This window comes from Diorhabda carinulata, chromosome 12, assembly GCF_026250575.1.
Source record: "Diorhabda carinulata isolate Delta chromosome 12, icDioCari1.1, whole genome shotgun sequence".
NCBI lineage: Eukaryota > Metazoa > Arthropoda > Insecta > Coleoptera > Chrysomelidae > Diorhabda > Diorhabda carinulata.
The window spans coordinates 10,360,615-10,376,626 of NC_079471.1; the positions used below are offsets into that span (position 1 = coordinate 10,360,615).

Genomic DNA, 16,012 nt, shown 5'->3' on the forward strand with positions numbered 1-16,012 from the left:
AGATCCCAAAGGATTACTTAGAAAATACCCAAAAAATTCTTGCGAGAGTTGGAGAAGAGAAAAGATGAAACCGAACAGAGAAGAATTGGATAGAAGAGGTGAAGGCAGAAAGTTTGGTATCGAAAGATCGAAAGGAAAGGCACAGGACAAAATCGAATGGATACAACGTATCTCGATTAAATCCATAACTCTAGACCAAGACGATGGAAAATATAGATAAAATGTGGTGAAACCCTCCAAAAGAGGCATTGGAACGAGATAAAGTATGTAATGAAATGTTGAGAGAGGTGAGAATTTTATCACCAAAATGAAGTATGTGGTCTAGCTCAATTACAAAAATTCAACTTTGATTAAATGTCACTTTTGTATTTCTCAATTCAAGCTTAAGCATAAATATGGCCCTCTTTCACATATTTGAACAAATATGTTGGGACTTTATACGCGTTGGATTCCATATATTTGTTGCAATGAGAAGCAAATGATGGCGTGACGTCTCTTTACGAAAACAGATCATATATCTCTCGGAAACAACCATTAATTCAATAACTATTCGTTCATACAGCTACAAAATAAATTGAAGCATTTATCATAGATGTAATGTAATCGCAGTCACCAAATGACGCACATCCGTGACTTCTTACCTTACTGTTAAAAACCTCTTCTTCGAAGGAAAGTTGATATCACTAGAAACTAGATCGGGAATATAAAAGGAATGAAGAAAAATCATCCAATCAAAGAGTTTTGGTTTGACCAATTTGATCAAAAAAAACTTGGAAGTCAAGTTTCCCCGGCGTTTATTTTAAACTACTCGGCTCCTGTTAAACGTTCGAGAAAATCAATTGGAAACAGACATCCCATAAGACAGTCACCATAATCTTGCTTGATGACAAGGTTTGCAAACATATCGTAGACTGTTTATAACAAGTTCTACACTGTAAGTTTGTCTCGCAATAGACGTATCTTACCGTTGTTTTGTCACCAATTACGATTCGATCTAGTAATGACTCACCATGTTCATATAAGTGGAAGATGTTCCTATTCGCTTAACTTATACGAAATCGTGAGTAATTTTGACAGACTAGATTTTTCTAACAATTTTGTAACCAAATCGTGGACGTAAGATTGGTAATTTTTAAACTTCATTTCTGTACGGAACTTCCATGGATAACTTCCGTGAACTTCACAGAGTTCTCGATAAATGTTCAGGTACCTTTGCTTGCTTAATTGGCCGAAAGTCTCATCTACCTCAGAATGTGGAAGTTTCGCATAGGAGTAACTAACTTTTCTGATTAAAAATACGCGACCTCAGTGGGTTTCACACAGACTATTTCTGATTACATTTGGGATATACTACGCGTTCCTTCATGTCGTGTTTCATAAGGTAATTTAAATTTGAATGTCGAAAAAAAAACAGGTAGTTTAGAAACGCTCCCGACGTGATGACGACTGAGATCGGCAAACACCAAAATCGCATGAAAATGGTTTGCAGATTTAAGGTAAAACAGTTAAAATTTTTTCGGTAAATAGCCACACTCGTATCTCGTTTTGAATCTACATTTAAATCTAAAAAATTGCGCTTAGCCTAATATCAACAAATCTCTTCAAGTAAACCTTCCGCATTGTCATCTGAAACAAAATTGTACTTCGTATTAGAACTTATTTACCAATATTTTAATATCTTGGAAAAAAGATGGTTTGTGTAAACAATTTTTTGATTCGTTCATCATTTACGGTATAAATCACAGTCTGCAATTTTTAAAATTATCATATATAATTTATATTATCATAAAATTAAATCGAATAAAATATTTAACAAGCAATAATAAATCATGATTCTATTTTTAGTTCAATTGACCGCCGCTCCAATTTTTTTGTTACACGAGAGAAGGACGACCATATTCAAATATTTATCTGTAACCCATTAAACAATGACATCATTCGATCATTAGTTTTAATGAATGTCCATCAAGCTACTTGATAATATGAAGTTAACAATGGATTGACGTCAGACGTCAAGTACACCCACAAATTTATTAAAAAAAATTATTTAAAAAATATAGGAACTATATTACATCAACTCGTATTCAAAAACAATCCAATTGTAATATTTAATATATGTTATTATTCTAATTTGTACATAAATTTGATATGAAGAAACGTTGGTTTGATTTAAATAAGGGGATTGTATATGATTAGTTACCAAATTTTTATATTTATGACAAATAAGATGTTTTACATAACATAATTCAATATTTTGTGGTTCTTAAAAGTCTTAAAATGAGGAAAGTGGGTGGATTAAAATGCCATTTTTTGTTTTCTGAGATAGAGACCTGGTTCAATTAATCTTTTTGCTAAAAAAACACATCAGTTCGTTTGTAGCGCCTACAAAACATGATCCTTTGTCCGAATATATGCGCTTAGGAAAGCTGCTTGTCCACAAAGCTTCGTAAAGTGAATATAAATGACTCGATAGTCGAAGTGGATAGCTTTGGAAGTGAAACATACAAATGAACAAACATGTTATTTTCCTAATTTTTCACCTCAACCCTTGTATAACGAACCTGTATAGTCTACACCTAACACTTCAAAAATCCCTCCATGGGTGATAAACCCATTATAGGAGTTGAAGGCATTAAATCTAAAGCATTTTGCGCATTTGTGCAAAACCGACCTGGCCCAGGTTACGGCCTTGTTACGGTCAATATTATGGTCAATACCTTTCTCTGATTGACGATAATAAATGTTCAGAATAAGCATTTGATAATCGAATGTGATCACTCTCAAATATAAGTTTAAACAATTTACTTTTTGAACACAAGACGACGGAATACTTCTTGTCAAACGCGAAATTATAGTTTGATTCATCAAAAAGTCAAACCTTAATACCTACAGAATTTAGGGTAGTTCATCCCGACCACATAGGGCTGCCAGAAGTGGCTTTTCAGCATCTGTAGGTTTTAAGGTTTGACTGTGAAAAGTTTCATGACTTTTGAAATGACCACCTAAAATTGGTCACTGGCTTCGCCTCTATTGATGTAGAAACCGAATTATGTTATGACTTAGAGTTATTAAGGGGTTATGTACTTAGAAAATATTTTGAGGTTAATTCTGTTCTAACTTTTATCTAAGTATCAATACGGTGGGAAAACTCATAATTTGGTGAAGACTGTGTGGCGACCATGTGTACTCGCATTCACAAATACTTACTTCAGGCAAACATTTCTCCTAAAAAATTCCCTCAATAAAACGATAATCCATCTACACCTGACTGACTGATACCTGATCCAGTAAAATTCCAAATAGCACACAATTAAATTAATCCTCCCCGATATACCTGACTTTGTGAAAAACCAAAAACCTAGTTTATTCTTTCGATGCATATATTTTTGTATATATAGTTTAGTAGATTTATTGTAGTAAATTTGAGGTATGGAACTTTGTTTATTGTGCTACCTCTTCACTACCCGCGGTAAAACAGACTAGCCCCCATAATTGTATCTCTTATACCATGAATTCATATAGTCTAAATAAGAACCCAATCTATTTCATTGCTCTATAATATTGAACTCTAATTAACGATAATGGACTACGTAAATCGGAATAATTATTTTCAAGTCATTAAATATTAATTTGAAAATTCAAAGAAATGATCATTAACCGATTTCGTATTCTTAAATACAATTTTTATTTGTTTATAATTGTCCACATACTTTATAATAATCTACACCCTCTAATTACAGATTTATAAATATAAATTTACTGCCAGTTCCATAATGCCGCCCTAATCGGTACTTCAACAAAAGGTTCCTCCCCTAACTTATTTGTAACAGTCTCTTAACGTGATATCAGTGAATGTTCTCTTTTTTTTCATTCCACGCTCACAAGACACACACAAAATGACAAAAAAATGAACTTTATTCGCTCATTTCATCGAATATATCGTCAAACAAACTCGACTGAACGTTCTCTTCGTGTTCATACGTTTCATTTTTCGTTCATTCGGAGTGCGAGCGATTGATGCCGAATGCCGAAATCCAACATCCCTGGATTAGTTCACTAATTAATTCATTTCATCATTTTTGATTCATTTAAAGCCTTGACGTTTCATACTTAATGAGAGATGCTGAATGAAAGACAGAAATGAATAAAAAGTGAACAGTCTGATATCACCTTTAAGTAAAGGCTCCTCTAAGACTTTAAAAGAAGGTTGATAAGCGTGTCTGTATTTCTAAATTTTCTGTCAGATACTAAGGACAATACTCTTTTCTTTTCCGACATGCGTCACTAGAAAAAGAAACAAAATGAAACGTAGAAGCGAGAGGCATTTGGATATACGTCAGGCAAATCGAGCCACTGCTTCACATAGGCTCCGCACTATTCATTCCACTTGCGACACCTACAAAATCTCCAACAGTTATCAACATACATACATAAAAATCGTAAAGTCAGTAGTTGTATATCAGGTTGAATACGACCAGCCCTAAAATTACATAGTACAATAATATTAATTGTGAGAATCACATTTGGTGTTCTACCTATTCAATAATGCCGTAAATGTGGGCTTAGATATTCGAAAACGTTCGAAAAAAATCCAAACACTGTTACTGAAATGTATTGCTTGTAATCACGAAATTTAACACGTATAACTTAGTAATAATTCTATTGTTTGAAAACCAACAGAACAAGTATTCAGATATCTACGCACAAAGTCATTTTGACCAAAAAATTAATTTATCCAAGTCTCGCAAGTTTCCGGTCTAACAAAAAAAACCATTTTCCATTCAAATATGCAATAATTTTCTCGTCTGATGAAATTCTCTATCCTGCAAGGCTGGGAAAAAAGTCGTTGAGACCAGATATGGATAGTCGATGAAAATAATCCTATGAATATCTATCCCTAAAAGCGAAAAAACACTTTTCTGTCAGATGGAACTATCTTTTTCTTCACTGTTTTCTCGTTCTAATGGCGACTGTACACTGCGTAGCGAGTGCTCTCGCCCAAAAGGCTTATCCATGAACGCTACCATGTTCACTCTCGTCTGTTCAGTTGCGGTTGTGAATGGACACATTAGAAGTAGCTTTCTCTACTAAGCAGACTTCAGATAATTTGAATTTTTCGCAGATGTCGTTTTTCTTCAGTTCATACACAGGGAATTTAGTCTGCTTCGATATCCCAACATATGCATCACGAAACTTTTTTTGTTTTATGAAATTCAAGACTTAGATCCCATAATACGGATTCTGTTTGATATATTTCTAAAAAAATGTAATTCACATCTTTAATTCGTTACCGTAATGACACATATATTACGCACTGCTGCTACCTGGACACTGAAGAGTGGGAGAGTGTACAGCAATGCTCTCGGCTCTCTCGCGAGACATGCCGAGACTCGGCACGAAAAACCGAGATGAGAGCATGTATCACTTTCGCACTCCGCATGTCTCGGGGTATCAACAGTACACCCGCCATAAGGGTGTAGTCGTGGATCCAGGTTTTATTTACTTTTATTACTTGCTACAAAATATGAGACAGATTTTGGTTAAACAGTAATAGTAAGTAAGGCCTCGGAAATTTTCATAAGAAGATCCGTCGGTTATATTCTATTATAGTTGAAGAACTTGTTTTTTACGTTTTTTTATGTCCCACAAATGAATCGAAGGAAGAAAATACATAACTAAAAAATTCTCCTAATAAACCGGCAGGAGTTACTTCTTTTGTTCCATTTTCTGATAAATTTCATTTAAAATTTATCAACTACAGAGAGAAATATGAATTTAAAATGTCGATGTTGAATTTTTACTCAAAAATATAAATAATAACACATACACATGTAGCTATTATTTTGTCATTTGAACATATATTGATATGAACCCTAAAACTAGGCAGTAGATTTTTCCACTATTTAAAACTCTACACCAACCTCATAAAACTAAGTCGCCGTCGCTTTCCGTTATCTTTCAAAAAAATCTCTCTCCATCCTGCAAAAACGGAACCGTCTTAGTAGCAATACAAAATACGGTACTTGACATAGAATAGATTTTGATTTCCTCCTCCAATTAGATATACTACAGAATGATTAAGCGAGAAAAGGAGTGGTTCATCTTTGATTAGAAATTATCTACAAAGATTTTTAATTGCCTGCTTGCAAAATTCAAAAAAACCAACAAGTACGCCAGTGCCGTATCTACCTGGTAATTAAATAATTATAGTGAAAAAAAATGTTTCAAATTTCGAATTATTTAAGCACTTTCCTTAAATCATAATTGACATCAAAATAAAGTAACGAAAAAAACTATTTATCAACAATATTGATCAATTAAACAACTTGTTATAAACAAACATTTTCAACAGCTATCTATGTATTAGTATAAACATTTTTGTGAACTTCTAGTTGTTCAAACTTCAGAATTTTTTACACAACCTTGTCGCATGTTCAAATTGTCTTACGTGTTCTTCATCAATTGCTACATTGTCATTATATATTTCTTCCAATAATTGATGTTTCACTTGCCATCCTCTGGAATTTCATTACAGTTCGTTGCTTTACTGTTATACACTTAATACTTTTCCGAAGAAACAAAACAACTCTCATAATATAAAGGCTATTCTGATTTGTTTACAGTGATGAGAGGCACTGCAATCGTATAGAAGGTTCCACGGTAACATCTATTGGTTACTGGAGTTCAACGCACGTGAAATGTAGCACCGTCAATCTCATTGTTTAATGTCCACACCCCGTAATTTAATTAAAATCAAGTGTGAGGTAGGACCTTCAGCTCGGAAATTATAGGCCTTTTCTAATTTATGGTTTTTTAAAAAATTTCTATAAAAACTGACATAATTAGTTTCTTCGTTTTCTTTTGAAATGTAAAACTGATATTTGTAAGACTAACATTATCTCACATGACTATACATGATAGAATTACATGTTTATCCATGTGTTTCGAGAGTAACTAGACCACATCCAAAGTCTATCTTATTCTAAACTAAAACCATTCTTTACTGATATTAAGAAATTCATAGAAAATTTTCAGGTTAATTTTGATTATCCGTATCTAATGAAAACAATTTTACATTAATTTCACGTATGATTAATGGCGTAAAAATTGGATTTAGAGACCGCTTTCTTTCTGTCTTCTAGTAATGTGAATTTCGCCTTTAGTGAATTGAAACTAATTACTCCATTAACTTTTAAATTAATTGACGAAACTGAATATGTTAAGAAAATTTCTACTTATTTTTTTATGAAAGCCGCATAGTACAGTAAAAGTTGGATAATATATTTTTTCTCATTATGTTAAACGTCAAAAGAATCACAATTCTAACGATGTTGATATAAGTAGAATTGTGGTCTCGATGGTTTTTCATCCAATTGCGAATTTACTAGCATAGATCAGCTAGAATTAAATAAGTTACTTTCCAGTCGTACAAATACAAAGTATGTAGAGATCTAGTTAATATCTCAACAAATCTCACATATTGACCCGCTCAAACTTCCTTCTTTCAAATTTATCCAATAACATCACTACCGATAATACACATAAACAGCGGAGATCCTACAGCTTCCTTTGCAGCATCCTGCATCTATCCACTCGTTTTCGTGGATAGCTCTGTCTCTCATGGTCTGTTCAATTCTTTCCTTCGGGGTCCTTGAAGGCCTTCCTTTTTTTTATTCTGCAGTTGATACATCAATGTTTTTGTTCGGCCACCTGTTCTTCTCCATCCTCATCTCATGTCGTTACTAGAGTAGTTGCTTAGTCTGTATTCTCTCTGATGTCGTAAATACTGCGACCTGGTTTTCGACGTAAATCTTCATTTCGTATATGCTCTGTTCTTGATATCCTGCCGATGATACCCGTCCAAAATTAAGTTTTAAAGGCTTCGTCCTCACGTATCTATCTAGAATTAGTATAACTCCAGTATCTACAAATGTGGTGGTTTATTATATGTACCAATAAACATAACCGGGGTCCTAATCGGAAAATACTGTCCCATCTATGAAATGGTGTATTGTGGTTTTAAAAACAAAAATTCCATTCTGCGTTATTGATTGACTATAATCTGGCCGCTCATTACAGAGAGTAATCACGTGCATAGTGCGTAAGAGAGCAATTGTAAGCTTGAATCACACCATACACAACAATAAAAGGTATTTAGTGGCAAATTTGAATTGAATTTTAAATGCTTTTTTCAAACTAACATTTTTATTTGAATTTTGAATACTTTATTTTAATATCATATCATATAAATAATACTTTTATTTATCAATTGCATAGCATTCATACATTAAAATCTTCGTTCACTTAGTTAACTACTAAATGTTATACCTACATATTTCACACGTTGCCTTGATTTTTTTAAAAGTATCTATAAATATATATAATTACCTAATACTGTAAAGTAATATATAAGAAAGAAATGTCGTGCTAGGTGAAAGGTTATAAAGTAAATTCATACAAAACGATATAAATAATAATAATAATAATAATAATAATAATAATCTTTATAAACAACACAAGGTCCTTTCCTGAATAAATTCTTTGTTTTCAAAAAAGGTGGTTGAGAGGGATATAAGGGCGGATGAATTTTTATTTTAATCTAAATCGGAATCTGATTCCGACGAGGACGAATCAGCTCCTAAATTTATTATTAGAGGTCGTGATGTGAAGGAACTTATCGGTATTTTTAGGGATGGAAATGACCTAACCGTAATTGTTGACCACCGGATGATCACATTCCATTGTCATTGTGACTCTTGTCGTCTTAGCGTTTTATTGGTGGAATTTAAAAACAGTGCCACTTTTATCCAATATGTAAACATTATAGTCTTGGAATATTTTTTTACCCACACTAACCAAAAGATTGCAACTACAATAAAAACAATAACTTGGTTGCAATGAGGAAAATCGCTCCAGTTTTTATAAATAATAAATATTTATTATGCTTTGTATCCTCAGATACATTTTGTCAAAATTCTAAAAGTATTAAAGCAATGACGAGTTTGGAAATGATTGTTCTTCAGATGGAATAACGTAAATAGACAGTTTAAATTTAGTTTCATGAATATCACAGCCACTTTTAACAATAAAATTTATTTTAAAATAGAGGATAGTCAATGTATAACATAACTATAACACCACATATTAAAGAATAATAAAAATTAAAGTAGTTGTTTAACATGCGCTATTATACAGTCACATAATTCTTACTGTAAAAGCGCATGTTAGAAATGTAGTTTAATTTTTAATTTTTATCAAAGTAAATAAATAACATAATAAAAAAAAAGCTTAAAATAATTATTAATATAAAATTTTTAGAATATAATAATAATAAATCAATGTAACGTGCAGCTGTGTGAACTTGACTTTCTCAGACATTGCTTCAGCCAATACGAATCGTTATAAAAGGTACCACTAGCATCCCATGAGCCGATCACGCGTTTTTATTACTCTCACTACCGACCGGCCAGATTATAGTTACTTTCTAAGGATGAAACTTTCCTTATTAATGTGTTTATTTGTAAAAATACTTGTGCTTATACCTTCTACTAAAGACAAAGAGAAATAATTCACAAACACAATCTAGTATACAAATGTATACTAGAATATTTCAAATTAATTTCAAACTAACGGTTATTAATTTATATTGAATCAAATCGAGAAAAAGCTATAGATACCTACCCAATCAGGGTTCTTAGTAAACCGATTGGAATGTAGTGACTGATAATTGGTCTGCTTCTGTACAGTTATTGAGAGAATTATGGGAAAAAAATATTTAATTTTTATTGGCACTGAGAGAAAATGAAAAATGTGAATTACTACAAAGATTCCACGTCAATCCAAACAGACCCGTGAACTCTAATTTTGACTGGTATGTCGCGCACCAAAATGGGAAATTCTGTTATTTACGTATCGTCACAACATCACGTAAATAAATAAGATTTACTAGTGTACCGGGTATTATTATTATGTTCTATACTTCTCAAAAGGGTTGTCTGGACAAAAAAAGTTCAAACTATTCTTTCAAAAGAAGTTGATGTCAATATCCAATTTTTACATTCTTTCCTTCACTTTCTTCGTTGTTTATTTGTGAACGAATTCACGTTTAGCATCACAATTTTGATTTGAATTTTGAGGTACTCAAATACATTGAATCCTTTCCAATCTTAAAATACCCACTTAAAATGGATGTATTTTTTCTTCCTAATATTTTGATTAAGACGCCCACAGTATTTTATTAAAATAACTAGTATTATTTTCATATAAACATGAAATTTTTCACAAAAATATATACTTTTGAGGCCTGATTTTTAGCATAATATATTTAAGATTAATTTTACTTTGAGGGTGATGTAATTCATTTATCTAACAAATTGAGAGACAAGAATGTTTAAAAATTATTTTTTTTGTGTTATTCACACTATGCTTGATGACACCATATAAATATAATGATATTTACACTATTCTATATATTAGTCCACGAAATAGTCACATAATCTTCTGGCAAGAATTTATAAAGTAAATGATCTATTACAACTTCTGAAGATGTCGTGAAATCGTGAGACGAGGGAGAAGGAAATAGCTGAAAAATTGAAAGAATACACTGAAATAAAAATGGAAACATAGCAAGATCGAATAGTAAGTATATCAATAGACGAGATGAGGAATATATTTGAGGATATACTCGTAATACTAGAGGTAGTTATGAAAGTATGTGGCATTACCAGAACTGGTGGCAATTGAAAAGGAACGAGATGATGGAACAAAGACCGACGAAAACAAACTAGACTAGAGAAAAAAATGGAGAAAATATCTACGATAAAAAACATAACATAACAAATAACAAGGAACCAGGTGAGGAGTAATAATGACCGAGAATTTTACGACTAAAGAAGGGGGAGTACTGAACCCGGCGCTATTCATAATGATAATGGATGATGTATTCGAAGAAGTGAAAACAAAAGCGGAACAGTTACAAATAGGATACGGAAACATAGAGATAGTTGGAATCTCTGAATGTGTTTTTGCCGACGATCAGTATAGTTCGTTAAAATGAAGTAGAGTTCAAACATAATTCATTAATATGAAAACAAGCCTTGAGAAACATGAATATTAATATAAAGAAGACAAAAATTATGGCAGTGAAATAGTTGAAATAGATAGAATACAATCGGAACAAGTGAGTTCCAAATATTATTATATTATTATGCATTAAACATAAATTTTCTGCGAAGAAGAGAAATTAAAAAATCATCCAAATGAACGCATGAAAATCAATATTTCGACCTGCCTTTATAGATGAACGCGAAAACTGGGTACTTAAAAACTCAAAAGCAAAATTCAAGCAGCTGAAATGAAGTTCATACGCAGAGTCAAAGGTGTCACCAGAAAAGATCGAATAAGAAACGAAACAATAAGAGAGGACTTGAATGTAGCAACTGTGATTAAAACAATTGAAAAACAACAGCTTAGATGGTTTGGACACCTTTGTAGAATGGAGAACAATAGACCGGTAAAAAGGATTTGGTAAGCTAGAGAAATGGAAAGGATAAAAAGAAGACGCCCAAATAAATCGTCGAAAAAAGCAATTGCCGCGATTGTAGGAGAAAAAAATTATGGGGAGAAGCTATGATAATAGTTAGAAGTAAAAAGGAGTGGCAACAATTTGTACACCAGGAATAAAAAGACACCCACAAATGGTACACACGGATCTATGACGTAATTTTTTCCATATTCTGTGTTATGTCACATCTATGTATTGTATTAGTTATTTATATTATTATTTAAAGTATTGTTTATATCCTCTATTATTACTAAAATGTCTTATTTGTTTCTAAATAGCTTTTTGATACATTCTGTTAAAAATATGTGTCGTTTCTTTGGATAAGTCTAACAATCATTTATTACAGATTCAAGCGATCACTTCAATTTCCTGTTTTAATTTTTTAAATACGAAAATGATTAAAAAGAGGTATCACTCCACAACTTGAACCTTTTAAGGGAATAACTGAAGGATGAGGAGTGATATTACGAATTCAAGCATTATTGTCTAAATAATTCTCTCTAAAATCTAGGTAGACATATTTCACCACCAAAGTTATTGAAAAAATATAATCACGATAAAAAATATAACATTTAATATAATATTTATACGAATATAGACAAAATCTGAATAATACATTAACATATTTTTTATTTTTTTAAATCTTATCATCTTATGAAATAATTTTAGAGACAAAAGAAACGAAAAAGTTGTCTGAAAATACGTTAAATCCCAATCGATCTCCGTCAAGAACCCCATCTCCTGCATCAGACTGTTCCCCCCGTTTAGGAAGAAGGGGCAGCAATTTCAGAAGAAGTAATAGTCCTTCTAGTCCTATATTAGGGTCTAGACGGGGCTCTACAACAGGTTATGAACAATATCAAAAGAGTTTATTAGAAGTACCGATTTGTGTAGATTATGGAGATCCTTCCAGTGATGATTTGAGTTCGGAATGGGATTCAGATGTGCCCGAACCAAAAAAAGAAATTCAGACGAAGGTACTTGATTATTTTATTTTTTTTATAGTACTGTTCAGATTTCCGAAATTAAATTATATTATCAGAAGATTAAATTTGGATATTTTTGAATTCTTTCAATGTATCAGAGGGATACGAATTGGAAATATTATTGAACTCTAAAACTATTTAGATTTACTTATGTAAAATGTGGCTTCTTACTGAGTAATACTTACTCATACTCTTCGGGATGTGTATTTGCACCGTACACTGCTAAAAATTTATTTGTTAATTCAAAACAAAACAATTTAGTAAATTTACTTAACAAAATAATTTAATTCAGTTTGAGAAAATCACAAAATATTTTATAAAATTTACTAAGCGGTAATAGAAAATTTGATTATTAATTTTACCATATAATTTTGTAATTTTATTCAGAGATTCTGAGTTTTAATTTACTATATAATTAACAAACTATCTTTCTCTGACAAGCTATTATGTTTTGAGTAATATGGTTTCGATTTATTTCCTAAATCTAAATATATTTAAAAATAACAGTCCTAAGTGTTCTTAGACTTGAGCATAAATACAAACAGCGTGGCTAGCGCCATCTATTCAATGTTTTCATAATAACTCAAATCACAAAATTTTTCAATAAAACATTGTTATTGAAATACGATCCTAGTATACTCAAGTACAAACATCTGAGTGTACGTATTGTGAACACGACTTAGATGATGCCGAACACACGTTCTTCGTGTGTAACCACTGAAGGGATTTGACAGAAGACTGTCGGCAGTATAAACCCTAATAATATCGTCCAGGTGATGCTGCACAAGGTAGCAACCAGTTGTCACCTACATAGGAAGAATTCTTATGCAAGGTTGCCTGGTATGACGATATCAAAGAAACGTACCGAACGGAACAACATACACGAACAAATCGGCCAACCATAACTGATGTCACAGTTCCTAGTTGGGTGGAGATTGTAAGGAAAATTACTCAAATTGCTTTATAATTTGAATTTCTACGCACTATTAGTAGTTTTAGACATCATTTGTTAAGGAAAAAATGGTAATTTCACAACCGATTAGCACAATGTACATCCTATTGAATTATTTTAAATGAACGTTTTTATCTAGAATCGGTGTACGACAGGGCCCAGTGACTAGTTGACTTTTCTTTCCAAAGGCTTGACGCTCCAGGCAACAAATTAAATATTCAAATTTTATTGATAGAGACAATTGTGTTTTGCTGAATATATTTTTGCCATTTTCCGGATAGATGTCATCGTTGTAGAACTTCTGTGGTTTAGTGGCAAAATTTCGATGGGTCTTGTATTTCCAATTTTTCCCTCAAGAAGAATTTCAGTCAGTTTTTAGCGATTCATTAAAGATGTGTGAAGCTTAACCAACTCCAACATTTTGAATATCCTCCTAGCAAGCTGATTGATCAGCATCACTTCAGTCTGGTCTTTACAGTTCTTTGTGCACTTAACAACGCTTGGACTATCATCGTTTGTATTTAATTTTCTCATATTTTATTCATATTTCATTTCGATACGATTGATTAAATTTGATGCAATGAACTCATGCATCGCTCAGACATCAATTGCCATCTGTGAAACGTACATCAAGGAGGCCCAATCGGGCTAACGGTTCTCGATATTCCGCCACTCACATAATCTTGTCAAATTCGGAAAATATAATTGATGAAGCTATTCTGAAAACACTATAGAAATCGAAGAACGAGAATCAAGGAATCGTGAGAAAATGACGAATGAATAAAACACAAAATTATAATGGATGTTAATGAAATAACAGGGCAATTCTTGAAAGCTCTTGTTCAGGGCAACAGCAGAACAAGGCAGCAATGAAAATATTGGTAAGGGCATGGTTTAGATAAGCAGAAAAGCGACGTCACCAGTTGAGAAAGATAAGACGATTAGTGTGTGGAATAGAAATATTTGGGAAAGGGACATCTAATTGATATTTTCTTGAATAAAAAATCATCAAAAAATGGTTGGAATTCTAATTCCACGCTTAAAAAACATAAGAATAAGGCAAGGAGAAAACCAAAAGTTATTATATAATTCACTTTCAAAACAAATAGTTTTCACCTATAATTGTATAGGTAAATTTTCTCACTGTAAAGAGAATCAAGGATGGTTGAATTGCTAAGTTGAAAATTACTATTTGCATTATATATTATGCTCTATAACATGGAACAATACTACAAAAATCTACATCTACTTTCTAATTTTGAATAGAAATTGGATATTTTAAATTGAAAAGGCAAGTCTTTTGTTGCGAATTATTCACACAAAGTTTCTCCATTTTTTCTTATTCTCAGTAATATCATCCAAATTCTGATTATTGTTATATCTTAAGCAATTAATAAAACGGTTATACCACTTTCTCATTGATCCTCTAATACAAATGCTTGTTTTACTTCTTCAATTCTCTTCAAGGCTTTCCTCGTCATCCTCGCCTCGCCTTAATTTTATTGGTATTCCTATTTGCTCGATCAAATTTATTTTGTCATACTTCTGCTTGAAATCTACGAATATTGTGTTCTTAGCAAGTAGTTCGTGAACAAAAAAAACTGGTCCGTCAGTGATCTATTAATTTTAAAGCCTATTCTCAATAGACTTAGTCATTTACTACTATTGTCTTCTCTATTTTTTTATTTGCGTCATGATTTTTGTTCGCTAATACGGTTTTTACTTTGATTTCAGTATCGGCTTGTTTCGGATCTATTTCCGTTTCCCATCTATTTGCTTCCATACATCGTGTATATGGCTCCGCACTATTGTCCCTCTCCCTGTTTCAAGTTAGCTGTTTATTGTTTGACATAATATTGTAATTAAACTGAGACAAAAATAAACAAATTTAAAACAGCATCTTGATTATATGAATATTTTCTCTTTATTAACGACTTGGATGATCTGATCGAAACACAAATAACAAGATAAACAACAAATGAGGTTATTGGTTTTAGAGACTTTCACCACAAAATTTTGTACAAGATAAATATTTGTTAAAATAACATGAATAATGAGAGCTATTGTGTATCGATAAAACAAAGGTTCACGACCTAACCCAATTTGATAAATCTGACGTCAATACAAAAATAATTTATGCTACATCTTTTTAATATCGTAACATTATAATATATGTAATTATTCAATTGGGAAGAGAAAAGGAAGGTACGTAATCGGATTGTGACGACATTTATTGTTACGTTCAAAAATGTTTTTGATTATAAACTATTACATTTAAAAAAATTAATATAGTTGAAAAAAACTGGAAAACACGATTTGGAAGCAAATCAAACTAAAAAGTTAAGCTTATAACAATGATGAATGAAATGTACTAGTATTATTGTTTTAAGCTTATTTTAAAAACTATTTTGAACTTTTTAATATGATGTGCTTTAAAAGCTTGTTTTTTTAGCTATACTTATTTTTTACTTTTTTAATTGATATCAGCCTCCTATAATAGCTTCGCTGCTT

The 16,012-nt window shown here is 31.9% G+C and overlaps 1 protein-coding gene across 3 annotated transcripts in view; it reads left to right on the top strand.

Annotated features, from left to right (window-relative positions):
* Positions 1-16,012, top strand: part of LOC130900180 (uncharacterized) — a 265,111-nt gene that overhangs the window by 212,496 nt on the left and 36,603 nt on the right. The gene's annotated exons all lie outside the window — the stretch shown is intronic.